Source organism: Motacilla alba, chromosome 9 (genome assembly GCF_015832195.1).
Source record: "Motacilla alba alba isolate MOTALB_02 chromosome 9, Motacilla_alba_V1.0_pri, whole genome shotgun sequence".
Lineage (NCBI taxonomy): Eukaryota > Metazoa > Chordata > Aves > Passeriformes > Motacillidae > Motacilla > Motacilla alba.
The window spans coordinates 14,478,186-14,496,965 of NC_052024.1; the positions used below are offsets into that span (position 1 = coordinate 14,478,186).

At 44.3% G+C, this 18,780-nt stretch overlaps 1 protein-coding gene across 1 annotated transcript in view; it reads right to left on the reverse strand.

Annotated features, from left to right (window-relative positions):
• The window catches only part of OSTN (osteocrin), a 61,451-nt gene that overhangs the window by 42,564 nt on the left and 107 nt on the right, over positions 1-18,780 (reverse strand). The window contains exon 2 of the mRNA XM_038146316.1: positions 2,366-2,426. The gene's annotated coding sequence lies outside the window, so the exon portion shown is untranslated. The remainder of the gene's footprint in view (positions 1-2,365; positions 2,427-18,780) is intronic.

Genomic DNA, 18,780 nt, shown 5'->3' on the forward strand with positions numbered 1-18,780 from the left:
TACCCTTCCATAGCAACTGACACTTTCTTTTTAAAGCACTCACCTTAATTTCTGAATAAGATGATCACTGTGTGCCAGTGCTTGGTGCTGGTTACTGTCTGTGGAAAAGCAGGGTTTTAGTTTTGTAAAATCTGAGGGGCAGGGGGGAAACCAACAAACCAACCACATCAGAACTCTACTTTTGATTCAAATTCCTCTAGAAACTATTCTGGCCTGCTTCTTAGCCTGTGAGCCAACAATGGGTAAGGGATGAATTTTTCACAGCAATATTAAAGTACAATTAGCATTTTCTGAGCTTGATACTTTCTGCACTTTTCCTCACAATTAACCTCTTTGCTGGAGATATGTGACCTTTCCCAGTGCAGAGGTGGATTCACACCAAGGCCAAGCTCTGTGATCACCCACACAGGCACAACTCACAAAGTTAACTGATTCACACAGAGAAACACCAGCCATGCAGGGCACACCCTTGCCTTATGCTCAGGCTGGCCCTCCTGCATGTGGATCCAGCCACAGGCTGAGGCAAATGTGAATTTATGTCACTTTTTACAGAGTGGCCAGCGGCACCAGTAAGCCACCATGCAGCACCCAGTGTGGAGGAGCCTGCCCTGTGAGGGCTCTCACCTCTCTGCCAGTGCAGATCTGTCAGACCCAGCTTAGCATGCAATAAGGGAAGCCTCCCTAAGGCAACAAGACCTTACACAAAGGGAGAGCTGAGCACCTGCATCAAGACAGTGATCATGACTCAGTGATCTGCAATAATTTGTCAAGTCACAGCAATGTGAGTATTTATCCAAATTCAAGTGATTTCCCAATAGTTACAAAAGAAGCCCAAAGCACAACAGAACAGAAAGCTTCTCAGTTTCCCAGAATCTCAAATACCAAGCCCAGCTTCCCCTCCCTCCCCTGATAATAAATAAATAGCATTCAGGTGTATCCTTTTATCAGAAAAACAGTACTTCTCTAATTGCTCCACCATAAGAGCTTCAAAAGTATCATTCATTTAAACAGCTCCCAAAAGCACTGAATCTGTACTAATGAAGATTAATAGCAGATTTGTAATAACAAAGCTTGGAAAGGGTACTTTCAGAAATTAACATCTCACCAAAAATACATTTTCAGCTGTACATTACTAATTCTATGGCTGTCCACTGCAGGGTTTCCTGGACTTCAGAAATAAATCTATTGCAGGCTGTGGTGTATAGGACTAGATGGGACCTCAGTGTGGCAATTTCTGCGCAAGACAAGACTTCCCTGTTATAGGATTTGCCATGTTATCAAAGCACTTATGCAATCTCTTGAAAGGGAAATACAGTAGAGTTTTACACTACTGAGAATCATTATTCCACCTTGCAGCATGAAGCTTTTGTGCACAGGTAAGTGATGAACGGGAAGAAAACCATTCTGCCATTTCTGGTGGCATTTGGGTTTACAATGCTCATTTCCTATACACATATCTAAGGGTGACACCCTGAGATGGAGCTCTGTGTTAGCACTAAGAGAACTGTGAATTATGTTAGTCAGAAGTCAGATGCTTTCATCACACCCGAAGTTATGTGAGGCCACTAAGTGTCTGGTGGCAGTCTAAATGGTTTGCTACACCTCATTATTCATGCAAATTCCTTAGGGGTTACAAGAACTTAGTGTGTAAGAGCTCCCAGTGAAATCCAGCCCCACTGCACAGAAAAAAAAGGATAGGCATCCATGTTGAATTTTGCAGAAATCTGAACCTAAAAGTTTTCACAGGCTTTGCAGAAAGTAAAAAGAGTGGGGGTAGGATGCCCAGCAGCTGCCAGTCCCAGCAGCCCCCAGTTTTGCTCTGCAGGTTGCTCTGGCCCAGCCCAGCAAATGCAGGTAGGGTGCAGAGTGGTTTGAGTCTCAGCCTTTGCTGGGAAGGAGCAGCATCACTGACAGAACAGCATCCTGCAGGCAGCAGCAGAACTTGCTCTGGTTAAAGACTTGATCTCACTTTGACTCCAGGCAAAGCTGGGGGGTCTTGCAGCCAGCTGTTACCCTCAGCAGTGAGCAGTGAGTGCCTGGCAGGGTGAAGTGGAATTGGAGTGAGTTTCTATGCAAAATACCTCTGTTGATACAGTTCTCTGTGTGCCTGGGTATGGCAGAATTTAACCCCCAAGAAGCTCTGCCAGCCACAGCTGCTGTCAGTAAACCCCACACTGCTGAGAAAGGACCCCTGACAGGGGAAGCACATGAACAGCAGCTCTGCAGAAAGGGATAAACAACTTCAGCTGAACTGCAAAAGGAGATGGGGTGACTTGGCCAAGCACCCTGTCCAATGTAGACTGAGTGCCCAGGGAACTTACTGCAGATGATATTAGGACCAAAGGACAAACTCAGAGAAGCTTACCTCTGGATTTCCAGTGTCCTCTAACTGCAGAGCTCCTGCACAATTCACCTTTTCAGGTATTCTGCCAAAGAAATACAGGTACGGATTATGGGACCAGAGAAACAAAGAACTGCTAGATATTAAAGGTGGAAGCTGATTTCCCTGCTAGAGGTCAATCCACCTGATTTCTCCCACATGTTGTTCCTGCTCAGGCTGACACTTGCATCACTTGCAGCCAAAGAGGAGCATCAAACTGGAAATCTTCCATGTTTGGCAGCAGACACACAGACAGCGGGGCTGACTCAATGCCCTCAGTAACTTTTGGTTTATGTATGAGTTGACAGCACTCTGACACTTTCAGGAGGTATTAAATACCTCATAGAATTGGGCCAATAGCCAGGGCACAGATCTGGCACATGGAAAATAATAAGTGGAGTATCTCCTTGTAACCACAGCAACTTGAAAAACACAATGAAAACAGTGCATGTCCCTGCAGAATTACTGAAAATGAACAGACATATATTTGTGAAATAGTGAAATAAATATTGTAATGATGCTCCTGAATTGCAGAACAGATCCTACTTCATGCAGATGTGAATGTCAGAAAGCCAGATCTGTCTATTGATAGTGAAACTTCCTATAATCCCCTAAAATTTGCTGGATAACATACAGGGACTGATTGTACCAAAGCTGAAAGGAACAAGAACAGCCCTGACACTTACACAACTAAACACAGGGCAATACTGATGGTATTTCAGAACTTGCTCTTAAACAAACTTTAATTTTATTTTTTTTTAAAGGCATATTTATTTACTTCCATGGATTGTGTGGCAGAGACCTCATCCACGTTACCAGAGTTTGCATCAAGACAGACATGGCTTCAGAATGTAATGCCAAGCCAGAAGGGTAATTGAATGTCTTGAGATAGGGACTCTGATGCAGAAAATATGAAATTATTACACACTCCATCAAGCTCCTCACAACAGCTGCAGAGCAGAAATTATAAACTAATTCTTGGAGATAAAATATGTGATCATAATAAATTACAGTAAGAACAAGAATGTCCATGGTCAGAACCAACGTGACAATGGTTAGTGGAAGGCCCTCTCGGGTCTTGCTGAGTTACAACTTTCTCATATTGTGTCCAGCCAGTGATGAGCCAAAGGAATTCTTTTATGGATCAATCAGATACTACAGCAATGCTTAATTTAGTCTACCTGAAATTCTGCACTGAGCTTGTCTGATTTCCTTGTCACAGTCAGGGTGGGGACACATTCAACTAAAAAATGGATGAAGTTGAATCTTTATCCAAAACTTGAATGAAAGCCATGAACTTTTCATCAACATTTTCTTCCCTAGTGGCTAAAATTTCTGTTTGCATTTCCTTGATTTCAGACATTACTCTGATTAAAGGTAGGCATTACCTTGAAGATATTAATAGTATCAGGTTATGAAGAAGTTTGCAGCAGTACAGAGCTCTTCAATCTGTGGATTTACCTAGAGACTAAAAGAAGCCTCAAATAGACATAAAAAACTGATGATGATAAATAACCTGTGCTGAGTTCAGTTTACAACAAAAAAGCCCAGTTTTTCAAGACAATCCATTTGTGAACTGTTCCATGGAAACAGCAGAAAAATCCAAGGGCATGGCATCATTGTGCTCATCACTATTTGTCTCAGTTTCACAGCATCCAAAATTAAAGAAGGGCCAGGAGGAATCCTAGGAGGTCAACCTGATCCAGATACTTTCAGAGCTGCAGATCCCAGACCCCTCTTGGCCAACTCACACTTGAGCTTTGTTGCCTTTCCATAAGAAACCTTTGCTGGGAATTGCAGCTCACACAAGGCAGCGATTTGCACATAACATGTTGCTGTTTCACACTGGTGAATCCACTCCAACCTCACCAGACCCTTCCAGAGGCTCATAAAAGAGGACAGAGATCCCTGCTTTATGGGAAATGGACCACTGAGAGACCAAGTAAGATTCCCAAAAGAAAACACTCAGCATGCAGTAGAGCCAGAAAAAGAGTCATCGAAAGTAAGTGTTGTCAGGTGTTCATTGAAAAACTGCAGTTGTGTTTCCCATTGGAGAGCTTCTGATCCTAAAGCAGTGATCCAAGGAGAACACAAATGCCACATGCTGTAAACAAGGTCTGTTTCCATCATAAGCATACATTTTATCTCATCACCCTCTCTCTCGGACCTGGATTTTTTCACTGTAAGTCACTAACATGTCCCAACAATTTCCTGAGTTGATGCCAAAGAAACTGTTGGTTGTGATTGCTTTAAGTATGTCAAAGCTCTGCCTTGGTTTTTGGTTGTTTGGTTGTTTTTAAAATATCTTTTACTAATAGCTTTTGCCTTAGACATGGCAGTTCAGTAAGAAAACAGACTAAAGCAATTTTTCTAACATATTAATTGAAAGTCCTTTTTAATTTAAACGTTGCAGGAGCTTTAAATGGGAAGGAGCTGCAAGCAGAGCTCAGAGCACAAAGGCAAATAATGCCTCTGTGTTGGCACCCTGTGGTAAGGAAAGCAGGAAGTGCCAGATCTGATCAGTCCAACAGATAATTCCAACCACGGCTCACAGGCTGGGACAGTGAATCACCAACCAGCCCAGAAACATTTCCTTCCACTAGTCAGGGGAAAGCCTCAAGAACGAGAGTTTATTCCACTTCTGGTTTTAATTTCCACTTTGTGGTTAGCCCTGAAAAACTAATAAACATTTAGTATATCTACCACATAATTCTATGTTCGCCTGCCTGAATAAGAGCTGTAGGGAGCAAACACTCACAACAGACTTTAAATCAAACTGACAGTCATTTGTCTGCACCAAAGAAATTTTTTTTTGTCCAGTGACAGCTTTTCAACCCCTAATAAATTTGAAATCAATTACATAAATGTGAAAACAGAACAGAAAAATAAATTTGCTAAAATACATGTGTGTGCTTATGTGTGCAGATTCAACACAGGCTGGAAGTCTTCCCACAATTAATTAATTAATTAATTCTAGGTGTTTTCCAGATTTAAGAATGCTGCTGTCCTGAAGCCAGTCCAGCCACACAGTGGAAGGCTCCTGGAATTACATCAGCCTATTTCTGATCACTTCGCATGTATTGATACTGAAACTCTCTTAAATTACCAAGATGCTGCTATTCTTCAGTAGCTTACAGGTTCACCCCAGGCTAACAGCCTTCAAATGACCTATACTTAACACCCTTAACAGCCAAAAGCCCAGGATATGGTTTGCCTTAGCTGAACACCCCTTCCCATTTCCAGATCTTTTCTTCCTCCATCACCCAGGAGCCTAAATAACACATGACAGTTCACATAAAGCTGCATTTCTGTGACAGTTCTGAGATGATTCCTCTAAGAGCTGCAACTCCCTTTGTGCAGCAGGTTTTAATGAGCTTGAGGAAGGGCCTAATGACCTCTCAGAATCAATCTGAGCCCTTATAACCACTCCTCAATGACCTACTTTTCAAATAAAGGCTTGTGGTTTTCAGCTAGGAAGATGCAGAGCTGGGCTGGTTATTTAAGCATTTGTTGTAGCGAGAGAGGAAGGAATATAAAGACTGCCCCAACCTGAGCTGGCAGCTGGGCTTCCCAAAAGGAGCAGCAGGAAAACCACAGAGCGTGGTACAGAGGGCTCTGCAGGATACAGGAGCCTCAGCAAGGGCAGAGCCAGCACGGGAAGGGATGTCACTGAGCCAAGGCGTTGCCATTATCTCCACTTTCCAGCCAGGATGCTCCAGTTTCCACAGGCTGCAGAATATCTGAGGCTGTGCCACGGGCTGTGCAGGGAGAGGGGCAGGCGTGGGAGGTGAGCAATGGGACACAGAAGAGCTCCTTGGAGAGTCCTGGTTTGTGTCCATCCCATCTCGTTAGGGGCCCTGGGTGGGAGCAGTGCTCTGCTGACCTCAATGGCAAAACTCCGCTATTGTTCGCCTGGGCTGGGATTCACCCTCGAGAGCTTCTGACACACGAGGAAACCTTCATAACCCCATAACCCCACAGGTGGGTGTCCCCTGTGATCGACAACAGACAGCTCACTGTCCCACCAGAGTGACACAATCTTTTGCTGTATGTGTGAGAGGCTGCAGCAGATGGGACAGAGCCTAGTAAAGCACACACACACACACATACACACAAAAATGCACTGTTACCATCCCCACAGCAGCAGCATCCTCTAGAGCTGGTTAGGGCAGGAATCTGAACAAGTCTAATGCCAGCTGTAAGAGAAATCACACCACAAGCAGCTTGATAAATAAACATTGAACAAGCATCACATAGGAAAGGCTCTGTTTCAAAAAACCCAATTGAACAAAAAACAACAACTAAAATAATACCAAAACCCTAAAACCAGAATTCTCTGTGTTTTATGCACTCAAAAGAACTTCAGTCAAAGAACTTCCTCAATAAATGAGCTGCACCTTCCTTTACAATACTCAATCAGGTTTAGAACAAGTCCCTGCAATGACCTGTCTATAATTACAGCAATAGAAGACACTGATTGCAACACTGTAGTGTTTCACATTCATCACTAAACATGCAACAAAGCATCTGCAGCCAGTCCCAGCACTCAAACCCCATCATTCACTGGAGCTGCATGCAGGCAAAGTCTTTATTGTCGTGACAGATTAAGAGATCTGCAGGTGCCTAGCATGCCAAGAAAGCATTATGCTTTGTGCCACTGAATCTGAGAGAGGTGGCACACATTACAGTAACTACTGCCATGCAGAGAAAAGGCCAAGTTAATCACAGCTGTATCTACCATCCCACTCTGGAGCAGACAGTCTACAGGGCAGCAGGAAAACAGGGGTGGATATTTAGCCAGTCCCCAGTTAGTTAAAGTTAAGTTAAATAATGCAAAATGTTGCTTGCAGTAGTAAAACCACAGTGTCCTTCCCACAGGTCTGTTGCTTGGCCTTAACACACAATGGATCCATGCTCCTGCCTCAGTTTCCCTCGGGTGAGCTGGCTAATTATAATTGATTGTACATCTACTTATAGATAAAATAACAGTGTTTGAACTAAATTACAGTTTGGGTTTTGTGCAGAATTTTACGCTGACTATAAATGCTGCTTCTGCAAATGGTTCCCAAAACAAACCTGCAGCTTTGCACTTCCTGCAATTCCTCACTGACTGGAATATTACTTTAGCAATTAGATAGATGCTAAATGAGGACAAGCCAAGCATACAGTTTGTGAAGGGTTTTAAAACTCTGATAAAATCTGATTCATATTTTAACATCACTCAGTCTTGCAGTTATGTAAATATAAAGCAAAAGGATCCCTGAATATGCAGGTTTGAGTACCAATGAGATGTTGCACAATTCAAACCCGTGTTTACCCCAGGCAGCTCTCAGCACGCAGAGGAGCAGTGTAAGGCAAATGGAATTCTCTCTTCACCCCTTTCACATATTCTATACTGCACAGCAAATCTCACCCCCTGGATTTCCGCTTTTCAGAGTTATACTCTGAGATCACTTTAGAAAAATATACAGAGGAATTAAACTCTAGACCTGATGGGCTGCTCCAGGAATATTTCTTTCCTGATAGCTTCCTGTGAAGTAATTGAAAACCCAGGATAGCTGAGCCCTGTGTTGTCACACTCGGATGTGCAGCAGTTAAGTGTTACTGCACATGGTCCCATCAGCCAGGAATGGTGATCCAGGGACTTCTGATGGGCAAGAGCACCTGAACTTGTCTGCTAGCAGCAAAGCCTCTACAACCTCTTAGGGATTGTGTGGCTCCTGCAGTCCTCATTCCCCTTAGTTGGAAATACACGGGACTCTGCTGCCAGTGAAGAGTGGGCACCAGAAGGAACACAGCAAGAGCAATTGGCAGGGGCTGGGAAAAACAGAGAGCCTTCTCTCTTCCATCAGACAGCTCCCCCACTAAACCTTATCCCACAGCTCTGAGACACCCAGAGAGCCCAGGCGATGAGTTAGAAAGTTGTCAAAAGTAATTTAAAAGAACAGGCAAAAATTAATGCTTGCAGTGTGTTTGACTGATTGCACACTGAGGTGAGAACCACAGGAACAGGGACGACATCAATTACACTTCCAGTTTTCAGCTGCACTTATTCTGCCCTACTAGATTAAACAATTACTCTCCGTAGCACTCATAAAAAAGTATGCTTTCCACGACTGTAGCTGCACCTGCTCAGCACTCACATGTGGCATTTCAGTCATTTCTGTAGATACTCAATGATCCAGCATCACACAGGCTGCTTCCAGGAAATGTGTGTTTCTGCCTCTCTAGCTGTCAACAAATTAAAATGGGGTCCCAGAACAAAAGAAACCTGATCTGTAAGGAAATTCAGATCCGGATTTAAATTCCAGTCCAAATGTCACTTCTGGTTTAAAGAAAATAAAATAATCACACAGACATAACACATAGAGATCTGCACTCCCCTGGGGTTCCAGACCAGGGCCTAGGATGTATTTTACCTTTCTCCAGTAGTTTTTTTAGTTAATATATTTTCTATTAATTTCTATCTTTACTCACAAAATGTTTTCAAAGAAAATGGTGAGTGTCTTACTGGGGCAAACAGGATAAAGCCAGGGGAGGGTTCAGACACTGTGAAAAAGACGCGCTCCTCCCGGAGCTGCTCGCTGGAGGAGGGAGCGCTTTTCCCAGGACTGCCAGGCTGGGTCATTCCCTCCTGAGGCCACGTAAGACAAAACGCTGCCCCCGAAAGCCCCTGGCTCCCGGGAATGCCCGGCCGCGCTCCGCTCCGCGTGTCCCGCGCAGCCGCGCCGCGAGATGGGGCTGTGTGCGCACGGACAGACGGACACGGCCCAGCCCGCCCGCGCAGACGGGGCTGTGTGCGCACGGACAGACGGACACGGCCCAGCCCGCCCGCGCAGACGGGGCTGTGTGCGCACGGACAGACGGACACGGCCCAGCCCGCCCGCGCAGACGGGGCTGTGTGCGCACGGACAGACGGACACGGCACAGCCCGCCCGCGCAGACGGGGCTGTGTGCGCACGGACAGACGGACACGGCACAGCCCGCCCGCGCAGACGGGGCTGTGTGCGCACGGACAGACGGACACGGCCCAGCCCGCCCGCGCAGACGGGGCTGTGTGCGCACGGACAGACGGACACGGCACAGCCCGCCCGCGCAGACGGGGCTGTGTGCGCACGGACAGACGGACACGGCACAGCCCGCCCGTGTTCCCAACAGCAGGGAAGGCAGTTCAATCTAAAAGCTGCTTTATGCATAAAGGAGGGAGCAGGATATACATAATGCTCTTTTATTTTAAAAGGACTAGTAACGGCTGGAAGGATATGGAAAAGAGGAAAAATAAAGTGCATCAAGTCCAGAAGACTACACATGGTGTACATGGGGGCTTGTGTGCAGAACATTCCTGAGCTGTCCTGCAAAACAGAAATATGAGTGAAATGCACATCAAATAGCTCCATAAAAAGTCAAGACTGGAGCAGATGTCTCCTGGCCCTTAAACAGGCTACTGTGGCAGAGGCAGAGCCACAAACAGCCCCCTTGGAAAGCAGCCACTTAAACTGCCTCCAAAATCTGCTGCAGATGCTACCCATACCCTACTGCTTCCTCCCAGGGGCACCTCTGCCTCTTTCCTTGGCGCTTGCTCGCATTCAGGGGTTCTGCAGAAGAGGGAAGGGCTCAGATGATCTGCTATGAGGCAGAGCCAGGGGCACCCAGCCCAGCCTGTCCCTGGTCCCACTGGGCAACTCAGCTGAGTGTGTCCAGGTACACGCCACAGGCTGGTGGGTTATTCAAGTGACCCAGACATCCAGGATGTGAAGTCCCACCTCCATTTGGATGGTATGTTTAACTGACTTCACAGAAGGGGTCTGGTCTGTGTGGAATAGCTCCGCACTGGCAGCGATCCACAGAGGTGAGGCAGTAGAGAGAATCCCCAGTGATTCCACGCTGCAAAGCAGATTGCAGGCTGTCCTTAGTGGTCTCTGGGGTATCTAGAGATGTACGCGGGGTGATATGAGTTGGAGAAGGAGATAAGAGACCAAAGAGCCCTGTAAGAAACATGAACACAAGAGAAACTTCGGCAGACACAGTATTTTTCTCTCACCAAGGCTGAGCCAGTAGGTGCCTCCCAAGGAGGTTGTTCAGAGTGCTCCTCTTCCCTTGGCAGCAGGGCAAGTGCATTTACTAATGAATAAGACTCTTAGAAAAGGCAAGGAATTTTTCTTTCCTCCCTACACATATTCAGAGAAGCAGAGAAGTTTTTTGTTGTTTTTTTTTCTTCACCCCTCTCTCCAAGATTCTTTCATTTGTGATTTCTAATCATCATTCCACTCTCCTTTCCCTCCTTTGCTTCACTCCCCATTCGTGAGTCACCCCCCCAGGCTTGGCACCTCTCCAGACCAAATGAACTCCAGGAAGGTTTTTTTTCCTCTCCTTTCCTCACCACCACCACCTTCTCCTCCCTATTCAAGCTGAACCTGTGGACAAATAAATGCTGGCACTGGGTCATTGTCCTTCCCCTCCCCATCACAGGATTCTGAGAGAGGATTAAACTAATCTCATACATTGACTCACTCCTGGGTGCTGGCCTGGACTCCTGCCATGCAATGAGATGGCACCAAGTGCAAAGTCCCAGCAAAGTGTTTCTGCAGTTACTTCCTATGCAAAGGCAGCAAAAGGATCCAGCTCAGGAGCTGGTGGTTCTATATTGTGCAATGTCAACAGAGTCACCACATGTAACACATTGCCTTGATTAAAAAAAAAAAAAAAAAAGGAAAAAGAAGAAGAAGAAGAAAGCATAGGAGGTCCAAGAGATTCAACAATCCAACCAAACCAATCATGTAAGCGCTTCTGCACCAATTAATACTTAAGCAAAGCATACCCAAAGTTGTGCTGTGATGAGAGAGAGGCTACTGGGAGTGGGAATTTCTGGAATTACTTGTTCTCTCCTCCTGTCTCCCATATACTCAGATGATCAGTACCTACAGCAACCTCCTAGGAGCTGGCAGTGCCTGCCTGCAGGGAGTCCAGGATCAGCTGCCTTCCAGTGCTTCACAAAGGAGGACAACCATTGCTGCTGCCTCTCAGCAAGAGGGGAAACTGAGACCTCAGGGAGCACAGCAATTCCTAGAGCCCACATGGGTAAACAAATGGGTTACTCTGGAGCTTTCACTTCAGAAAATACCAGCTCACTGCTGACATCTCTGAAAAGATACTGCTAGGGTTCACCTGCCTGGATAGCTCCAATGAAATAAAGCTGCTGGGCTGTGTGTGCAACTCCAGCACCCTTCACTGACTTACACAAAGCTACTTCTGTCCAAAGATGTCAAAACATTCAGCAGACGAGGCCACAACTCAGCAGAGTTTGTGAATCCTGTCAGTCCCATGCGACAATGAGTTGACTTTGATGCAACACATTTTTTAGGCACTAGTGGGTTTTAATTGGTAAGGTTAAATCAACCTCAAGAACCAGGTGAGCATTAAAGACAGAATGCACAAACGATTGAGGATCCCAGTTTGCCATTGATGGGGAGTGTGTGTAACACATTTCTGGTATAAAGTGACACTGCTTCAAGGCTTGGAATACCAAGGTGTATGTATATAGAGGAGCTGTGGTCAGATGCCTACAGTGGCTGTGTTAGCAGCATAGTCCATAGGGGGACAGCCTGAGGCAGAGCTGTAGAGCTCTGCCAGGCCAGCTGAGCCCCTGATGCAAAGCTCATCTGCACGGCCAAGGCATCCTGGTGGCTCCGAGTCAGGAGCTGTGGCTATTCCTCATTTCACACCACAGATACCTCCACATCCTTCAGCAACACACTTAACCTCTGCATGCTACAGGTTCTCATTTCTAGGTGCAGCTAATACAGCCAAGGACACCTTCCTATGCCATCCACCCCCAGCCTTTGTGTGCAAGCTGGCAGAAGGGTAAATGCAGAAAAATTGAAGAGGCCAGACATGACCAGAGCATAAGATCCCTCCTGATCCATCTCAGGCAGCAAGTGCTAAGGGAACAAATTCTCATTCCTGCAGCAGTCTTGCAGCTGATGCCTGAACAGCTCTGAAACAATCCACAGACAGCCAACAATTCCAGGCACAAACACCCAGGCACAAATGTCTAGGTGGTTTGTCAGTGAGCAATTAAATCCTGTGCTGGATAAAAATGTTAAAAATGCATCACATTGTGGCTTTAAATAGTCTCTTGTTGGAGAACTTGGTCTCACTGCCAACTTGCACTTGGGTAAACTGTTTTTGCCACTGCTGGGATTCACTGAATGTCCATCAGGCAGTTGCATCACACACTGAATAGTTTGGCATTACCTCATGCCTTAAGGGAAAGGCAGAAGAAAATGAACTAGCAGCCTGTTTTCTGTCTACTTATTTATTTACTTTGGTGAGAGGCTTTTTTATTTGCTTTTGTTTTGGGAGAATTTTTCTGTCCTTTTCCCTCCTGAGCTAAGGGTAACTTGAGTGCACAGCAATCAAAAAATGAGGTGAGGAAAGTACTTTGGAAAGTAGTGGGAATGTGGAAGGCAAAGGAGAGAAGGAAAAATGTGAGTCAAAGGATTAAATCCAAATTCCAGTCTGGGACTTTTTAACGAAGATGGAATACTGACTAGTTGAGCAAATTAAGGTTTTTAAAGGGGGTCTGGGGAAGTGATTGGTTTCTATCCAAGCAGAAAATGTCATTCTTCTCCATTGGTACCAGAGAAAATAAGAGAGACAAAACACTCCCAACCCTGCTCCGAGAAATCTGAAAAGATGGCAGAACAGACAAGGACAAACAAGCAATTAAAAGGAAATTGCTTCTCTCTCCCCACCAAACCTTTTGTTTCCTCGCAAATGAAAGTGGAAAAATTTGATTAGGGAGTCAAAAGGAGGAAGAACCAAAGAACTGCATCACATGCAGTGCCATGTGAAAACAGACACTGCTCCACCAGGGTGTGGGCAAAAACAGGCTGCAGCAATGGGGCTAAAGACCTGCAGGAAGGGACAAAAACTCACTTCTCAACCTATTTGGGTTGAACCTTCTTCCCATCTCTGAAGCTTACTTTGACAGTTTCAGTTTCTCTGCCTAAGCCAACCATGACATGACTGAAAACTTAGAATATTTTAATCTGTGTTGTTATTGTCTCATCAAGCCACTCTACCATCCCTCAGGGTCGTTTCCCAGGGGACAGCAAGCACACACAGACCAGCAGCTGCTCAGGTCTTCAGCTGGTGTCCCTGCCTGCACAGCAAGTCAGCCAAGGGGAAACATGCCCTCATCTCTGTCACTGCAATAGCTACTCACACATCCTACTCAAATCTGGTTTAACGGTGGAATAACTAATATTAGGCTGGCAAAGTGGATAAAAGGGATGCTCAGCATTTGTTACTTGCTGCCCTTCTACCACACAGAGCTGCAGACAGCAACTTTGTCTACTTCTTCTGTAGGATTCACTCCCTTGGAGCCCAAAGCATACCAGCTACACAGGAAAGGGGGCAAAATTCATGGGACACTAAGTATAAACTTTATTTTCTGCAGCAGTACAGTACTTTTTAAGGAAGTAAAATCTTTGCAAGAAATCTAGATTCCCTTCTATGCCCAGTGGTCTGCAGCTTCAAAGGGTTCCATCTATCAGCTCTGGATGGAAATAATTCATACCCAAATTATCTGATAATTCAGTACTCACTAAGACTGAAATCTAAGGCTAGGAGAACATTATGTTAATAGAAAGAAGTTTTATACAGAAACAGTGTTTGCTGCATTGGATCAGAGTGAACACCTCCCTAAGTAGGCAGCCTCAACAATGGTCTCAGTAGCCAGACAGAGCACACAGATGTATGATACTTCTCCCTTAAATTCCTCCACTCTCCAACTATTTTCAGCCCAGGAACTTCTCAAGTCAGAGGGGCATTTTCAGTGGTTGGTAACCTTGGCTGGATTTCTCCTTTCTGAACTCTTCCAGTCTTCCCTTGAACAGTACTCCAACTTCAGCCCCTACATTTTTCAGCAAGGAGACTCCAGTCTCTAACATGGAATGTCTTCCAGGAGTTATTTGAAAAATCAGGCAGAGATATACATGATCACTTGGTGGTTTGCAGAGCCTGCAAAATTCTCAGCTCTTCTCTGTTAAAAACAGTGTTTGACACTTCACAGGCAGGGAAATCAGAACCATCTCTCCTGCATATCCAAGCTGTCTCATAGGATGAGCCGTGGTAACATGCACTGGGCAGCTCAGCTGAGCAAAACTCAGCATCAGAGATCCTAGAGCATATTCCACCAGAGCAGCTGGAAACCCGCTCCAGACACCCCCTAACTCCACCTTACACTAAAATATCCACCTGTACAGAGCTTGGACAGTGATATCCACACAACCATGATAACTGTGAATCTGTCAGCAAAACAGTGTGAGAATTCATATCAAACCCACCAGATTTCTTGAGAAGCTTGAAGTTGGCACATTTGTAAGTGTTTCCTAGAGGTCTGCATATTTCCAAGGAAACCTGAGAGAAAGTATCACCGATTTGAAATACAACCACTCAGAATTTTGATGAAAGTGAGAAATCGAAGACATTTTGTTAAGCTCCACTTCAATATTTCAAACTCATGTGTGACTGCAAAAATGAAGTGACAAATTCATTGTGAGAAACACATTGGTAATGCAAAGGGAAAAGCCAGATGAATTTCTGCAAAGTGTGAAGGCTGTTTCCAGCATCTCTCCTGTTGGACAAACATAACCAAGAAAGCTTTCTATAGTAAATTAAAATGAGCCAGGAGACCTATGGCCAGCAGCACAGGTCCTTCTGACCCTTTTTTCACCACATTCTCTCTACACACGCTGGTGCTAGGGAGGTTTATCCTGGGAAACTCCTCAAGCATAAGGCATTAGTGACAACAAAAGTTTAGAGGAGTTCTTGCACATGTAAAATGAGAATTCATTTTTATGTTAGACAAAATAAACACTTAAACAGTTCTAACCTCCTGCACATCAGAGAACAGGCTGAGCACTCATTACCTCCGACTCAAACTTCCCTTGAGAATGTTAGAGACTGTATTTTTTTTCTGTTTTCTGTTTTTTCTTAACTAAAGCATTTTTACTGATATTTTCTGAACATAATACATTTATCTACTTGAGATATTCACCCTTTACAGTACCGATTTATACAATTAAGTGAAATCATTGTATAGAAGTAGCATCATAATCCACTTGCAAGTGTCATGTAGACAGACATTCCCCAGCAAGCTGAGGAGGGGCAGGGCAGTCAGTCTGCACTGGGATTTCATTTTGCCCTGCAAGCCTTCTGCTCAGAAGGGCCAGGTTCAGTAACCCAGAGGTCCTGGGTAACCCAGAACAACGATGCCTCACTCGCATGTCCCAGGCTTTGACTGGTGCTACGGCAACAGCTAAGTCTGGCTGGGACATTTTCATTATACTCTCAGTGCTAGAAAACAAACAAATTTGTACAACACACACAAACAGTCTTTTCTAATCTCTTTTAATGGCACTCTGAAGACCAGACTGTCAATTGTCTGCTGTGTTCTCAACAATTTGCTAATGATAATTAAAGATGCTCAAAGTCTGCCAACTATTTCAGCACTCTATTTAACCAAGGAGATAAGGGTTCAGGAGGAAAGCAAATGAAATGAACTTGATCCAAGGAGGAGGTGTTATCTACAAAGGAACCCATAAGGGCATAAAGATAGCGAAGGCAGAGTAAAATGTTCTCTAATCTACACAACAGATACACAGGGAAATGATGCCAAAACCCTGAAATGAGATTACAAAAGCAGGAGAGTAAGTGGATTCTTTGCCTCTCTTTCTAAAGGATTCCATCCCAAAGAAGTTGCTCAGACAACAGCAACCCCCTACCATGCGATCCGTGTACGAAGGAAAACAAATCCATGCTGGAGTAACAGAAGATCAAAACCTGGGCTGTGGTTGCTTTTCTGGGGTTTTTTCTTTGGCTGAGAGAAATTAAATACTCATTGCATGCCCATTTCTGCAGAAAGGGACCATATGGGCTGTGGGATATCAGGCATGCAGGCCCCAGGAAACAGGAAGAGAGAAAGAAGAGCGGGCTCCTGATGCTGGAAGTACAGCTTTGGTTGCTCTGAAGTTCTGCTGAATTAAGGGTTCTGTATAAATTCTCAATTCCAGAGAAGCCTTTGAGGCATCCAGCTGACCCATGCAACAACATTCACTTGACCACTAAAGCTGTGAGTTCGCCAACTTATTTTTAATAAGGTCTACTGTGGCAAATTCCTAAACGTGTGTCAACACGTGCAGCAAGCACACACCTGTCCTCTGGTGAGGGACATTTCTACAGAATTTTATCAAATTCATACTTCCTGCCAGCCCCATACATGCAAAACCGTAGCTATGGCCTTCTGGCACCTTAAGCATTAGGCTCTGTGTACTTCTGCTGGCTTACTGCATTATGTTCTAAACCTGTTTACTCCCTGAGTGGGCCTGTGTTTGGAGCAGCACAACAACTTCCCAGCAGAAAATTAATAACATGGAGAAAACATTTGTACCAAAGGGCAGAAAGTCTTTATTGGGAAGAATAGTCTTGCCTTATACCTGAGGGAGCTTTATCTGCCCACCTATTTTCTGAGAGCATTATATTCAATTTCTGCTTATTTCAGTAACTGCCAATGACTTCAGCAACACCCACTTGGCAGAACTATTTCCCTTTATGTGAGAAAAAGAGTAATGGTTTTCCAGCAGATTGCCCTCCACATCATTCTCAACTAGAAACTCAGTGAAAACATTGTATTCCTTAATTCTTAAATCACACTTTTCCCCCTCCAAATGACTGAGACTACAAACCAATAATCAGAGACCTTTATTAAAAGTTAATTTTGAATCTGGCCATATTGATGCTCAATTAGCTCCTACTACTGGAACTATTTTTATAAAATACATTGCTGCTAAGTTTTAGATAATTGTATTTCCTAAGAAATTCAAATTTTTGTAGAAAACACGCAACAGTCAAAAGCAAATAGAAGCCTACCACCTGTAAATGTCTATTTCCAATGCAGTTCCACTTTTAGTGTCATTTATCATCAAACTCTTTTAAATTAGTAGTGCAAATTAAAAACTCAGGAAGCATTTCATGCAAATATTTATAGGTTTGAAAGCTTGCAGAACTATGTTCACAAGTTTTGATGTTAGCACTTTGGGGCTAAATTGTCTTTATTTCCCCCCCACTTTCATGCTCCCAAACTCCTGTGAAATAGGAGCCAATTCTCTACCAAAATATCTGTCATTTCAGATTCATCTGATTCTACCTGGCCTAGTGGCAATAACTCCAGAAAGCAGGGGTGCCTCAGCACACAGCATTCCTTGCTCAGAACGTGCTTGACTTGAACCAAGTACTTGGCTCGGCAGTGACAAATCAGGACATAAGGTGGCATTATTGCCCTTCCTTAACTGTCTGCAGGGCCAGCATGCAGATCTGCATGTCAACTGTGCTACAACATCGTTGTTTGGTATTCCAGAAATAGTACAAAACAATTAAAAAAGAACCAATGAGAAAATCAAGTCTGTACCAAGATGCATTCAGAATACTTGACACAGCTCAATCCTGTTTCCTGACTAAATTTTCCCCAAGTACTGTGAGTATAGAGCGGCCTGACTGAAAAAAAAACAATAAAATAAAAAGACTGTTAGGCTTTTAGTGCATTAACTGTACAGGACTTCTGAAATAACATTTTAAAAATCTGGACTTCATTTGTATCCTTGACTCAGTGTTCAGTTGTGATTGCCCTCCCATCAAATTGATACAGATGCTTGGAATAAGAAATGAGAAAGTAACTGCAAAGGACACAGGAACGTGGTTTGCAGGTGCATCTGTTTTCAGTTCACACAAAAAATTTAAGGATTTGAAGCTATTTTTTTTATTAAAGAGTGCTGATAGCTGTAGATTTCAGATAGAGGAACTACAGAACAGGGAACCAGCTTTTCCCTGGTCTTGTCCAACACTTGTGGCGTATTTGGATTTTTGAGAAACATCTTTTTTGTCTGTTCAGTTCAGCAAAAGAGAAGAGTAGCACGAGACCAACAGCCATATGTGAGCATGTTTCCAGTTCCAAGTACACGCAGGATCTTTCATTCTACAGTTGGAAGCCACTACTCACAATGGAAAGATTCAAATAACACCAGCAGTTAAACACTGGAACTGTTTCCCACACAATGGCACTGTCCCTCACACAGTGACACTGTCCTCTAGTACTTCAAAATCAGGGCAGGTGCCTTTTGGGAAAGGACGTTTTAACCTCATACAAAACCCCAGTGCAGAGAGAACTAAGAGAACTGACAGAGCTCTATGGTGTCAGAGGCAAGGTGGTCCCTTTTGGGTTTCAAGCTCTGCAAAGACTTGATTCTACAAAACTAAATTCATTGCAATATCCCCAAATATCTCATTCATTCATTTCTCCTAACAAAATACACCCATGCCTAATTTTTTTTATTATGCAT